Source organism: Capsicum annuum, chromosome 12, assembly GCF_002878395.1.
Source record: "Capsicum annuum cultivar UCD-10X-F1 chromosome 12, UCD10Xv1.1, whole genome shotgun sequence".
Lineage (NCBI taxonomy): Eukaryota > Viridiplantae > Streptophyta > Magnoliopsida > Solanales > Solanaceae > Capsicum > Capsicum annuum.
Window position 1 is genome coordinate 197,387,885 of NC_061122.1, and position 4,195 is coordinate 197,392,079.

Genomic DNA, 4,195 nt, shown 5'->3' on the forward strand with positions numbered 1-4,195 from the left:
TTTGTAATAAGTGAAACTTAAGTTATGAATTTATGTAATTTTTAGTTATTATAACCGGCTCGTGCTTGTGGAGGATTTGGAACATACGGCCCAAGGGCCACCTTTGTGAGAAATGCCAAACAAAAAAAGGAAAAAAAAGAAAATCCTCCGTTGGGAATGAGATTATGCTCATTGTCGCTTTTTAAAAAAAATTATTTTATATATATCTATAATTTATATCTCTATCTCTATCTATAATCTATAATTAATATCTATAATCTATCTATAATCTATAATCTACATCTATAATCTATAATATATTAAAAGTGTGAAACCTTCAGAAAAGTGATTTGAACTTTTTGTTCTTCATTAAAAGACTTCACAATAGACAAAACTGTCATTTACCATTTTACTAAATTATTATTTAATTATTTTGTAATACTTTAGGTGTCCCATTAAAATTTGATTATTATCTTTCCCTATTTAAACATAATTAAAAATACTATTGATTTTTCAATTATTAATTCACCTTATATAAACAGAATTAAAAATAGGAAAAAACATGTCAAAAAAATCTATACTTTGACGAAAGTTGCAGTTACACATCCTGAACTTTACGGGGGATCCTATAACCCTCTAGACTATTTTTTTACTATATTTAACTGACATATATTTGACACTTGAACCACTACATTGAACGCGCGAGAAAAAAATATTTGACAAGGGACAAATATATGTCAGTTAAATACGGTAAAAAATAGTCTAGGAGAGTCATAAGAGCCCCGCAAAGTTCAGGATGAGTAACTGTAAATTTCATCTAAGTACAGGTATTTTTCGCACATTTTTTTCTTAAAAATATTATTGATTTTCAATTATTAATTCACCTTCGAGGAACTAATCAAATATGAACTTTAATACTAACAAAATACTACTTTAGTAGTTATTTGTTAATCGAATTTGTGAGTCCTCTTTTAAAAATAATTTAACAAAAATAGATAGGTTATTTTGGCAAGAATTTTACTTACAATAGAAAAAAAATTAAGTAAATTCTATTTTTTTAATGTTAGCATCCAAGTAATTATATGAATCTTTGTTTCTTTACTTTTCTATTTAACTAGAAGAGCATGGCCCGTGTCAGCACAGGGCCAACATTAAAATATTTATTTATCTTTTCAATCTTGATATATTTAAATAAAAAATTTTAATAAAAGGATTGCTTATGTTTTCTAGGATTCATCTGAAATCTAGCATGAGTTCAATATATGTTATTTTAATATGTATTTAGATAATTTAAGCTGTTAACTATTGTAATTTATAATATTTTTTATGTAATTTTCAAATGAGAAAATGGCCAAAAGAGCTCCCAACCTTTGGCCCAAATCTCAACTACACACTTATACTTTGTGGGGGTCCTATGACCCCCTTGAATATTTTAGAAATGGAATTATTACACCCCTAAAGGTTTGTGTGGCAAAGAAAATGTATCTCACTCTCTCTGAGAGAGTGAGTAGTCCGAAAATCTTAAAAAAAATATTTTTTACATTTCTTTTTAATATAAAAGTACATACATATATATATATATATATATATATTATTTTTATTTTATTTATTTTTTCTTTCTTCTTCATCACCATCCCAAAATACTCTCATAAAAAGTTTCAACAATTCTTCAATGACTACCATGACCAATCTCTTTATCTTACTCATCTCTATTTATCTTCCAAACAAGCAACATTTTATCTCCGCCTTTTCATCTTTACCATTTTTCTCAGTGACAAAACATCAAACACTTTGTCTTCATCATTACACTCTTCTTCAAACTCTTCCTTCTCATCATCCAATTCCAATAAACCACCATTTTTTTCCTCTTCTAAGTTCGAATTCATCAATAACCCAATCTTACAAGACTTTATCTTTTCACTACATTTTCCATCAAAATAATTTTTGGAACAATACCCATTTCTCAATTCACTTGATTTCCCACAAAAATCACAAAAAAATTGGTTCCAATCCTTACAACACCAACTAAATTGCAAAACCCTAAATCCCAAATCAAACAACAACTCCAAAACTTTATACAATTGTTCAAGCTACCCAAACGCCAAAAACCCAAATCCCAAATCAATATTCAAACTTAAATACTTCAGGGATTCAACACAATCCATGAAAACAAAATTCAAAAATCTCTTATTGAATTAAAAAACTAAACACAAAACGAACAAGAAATATAAAAGACAATCTTATGTGGGTATCAATGTTTTATATGTCACTGTTCCAAAATACAAAAATTTAAGCACAAAAAACTAACAATAAATAATACTTCTTTTTTAGTTTCTAAAAAACAAAAATTGTTGATTTTTTGTAGTATCCATTGGAGCCCCGCTGATCGGAGCTCCGAGAGACGACCTTAGATTGAGGGGCCAAAAGTTAGAGAGAAGATAGAAGGTATATTAAAGATGTAGAGAAAGAGAATATATATATATATATATATATATATATATATATATATATATATATGTTATAGAGTAATAATTAATATTTTTTAATATAAAAATATAATATTATGTGGAAATTACGTGGCATGACATGGCAGGTGCGTGTTGTTCACTTTCTATTACACATCTGGGTGTGAGTTTTCGGGGGGGGGGGGGGGGGTAACAATTCCATTTTTAAAATGTTCAGGGGGTGATAGGACCCCCACAAAGTGTAAGTGTGTAGTTGAGATTTGGAGCAAACATTGGGGGTTCTTTTGGCTATTTTCTCTTTTCAAATTAATATACGTTACTTTTCTTGTCCAAATTTTTGTGACATTGATAGTCAAGTATATTTTAAAAATAATTTTAGTTTTTAATTATTGTGATTTATAATACTTTTCTTCTATTCCAATTTCAGTGACACTAATATAATTTCAAGAGCCGACCAAATATTTTATATCTTTTAAATTTTTTAAGTTGTTAATTATTATGATTTCTAGTATTTTTCATGTAATTATTTTGAAATATATAACATATTAAATTATTTTTGGATATTTTAAGTTGTTAACTATTGTAATTTATAATACATTTTATGTAATTTTTAAATAATATATGTTACTCTCCTTGTCCAGAGTTTTGTGTCGACGATAGCCAATTATATTTTTTAAATAATTTAAATTTTTTATCATTGTGATTTATAATATTTTTTCTATTTCAACTTATGTGGCACAATGCTTAAATGACCATAATAATTAATTAGAGGTGATATAGTAAAATGTAATTATTATTATTTATTATTTATTATTTTTATTATGTGTATGTGTTGATTCAAGAAGAATTTGGAAACATTTAGAAATGTGTTGAATGTTACAAATGTTAATAATCCATTTGGTGCTTCTTGATTTGTCTACATTTATCTCTTGTGTTTTTTTTACTCTTTTGTCCTTTGAGTATATGTAGTAATTTTTATTTTTTTAAAAAAATATCATGAAATTTTATATATATATATATATATATATATGTTAATTGCGGATGATACATTAAAATCACGATTGAAGCAGCAGAAATCAGTCAATTTTAATTTTTTTTGTTAATTATTGTTATTTACAGTACTTTTTATTTCATTTTCAAATAATATATGTTGTTTTATATCTTCTTCTGTCCCGTCCCAATTTATGTGACACTAATATAATTTTGATAGTCAATCAAATATTTTATGTTGACATATCATTTTGTTATTATTATTTTTTTTCTAATACATAAATGACTTATAATAAAAAGTGACATAGTAAAATCATTATTCAAAAGACGAAAATTTAATTTAAAACATTAAGAGTTAATTCTATATTTTATATCTATTTTATTTTTTATCAAAAATTATTTATTTTCTTAATACCTAGATGACTCATAATAATTAATTAAGAGCGATTGATTATGTTATTACTATAAAAATTAATATAATTTTATCATATCCAATATAATCATCGATAATTCACCGAAATAGTATATTAATTAAATACGGGATGCTATATTTGCATATGCAAAATATGATATTATTAAACATTATTGGATAATGCATTATATTTATCTTTCACAATAATAAAATTTTACTATATATTTTTCTTTATTTCTTTTTAACTTGATACATATTGACCCAACACAAATTTTAAGAAAATATTCATTAATTTTTTTTATTAAATTAAATTTATTAATTTACTTTACAAATTTAAAGTTAAGTTTAA

At 25.1% G+C, this 4,195-nt stretch overlaps 1 pseudogene; it reads right to left on the reverse strand.

Moving 5' to 3' along the window:
- Positions 1-1,715: 1,715 nt before the first annotated feature.
- Positions 1,716-2,562, reverse strand: LOC124889707 (annotated as a pseudogene).
- Between the last annotated feature and the right edge of the window lie 1,633 nt (positions 2,563-4,195).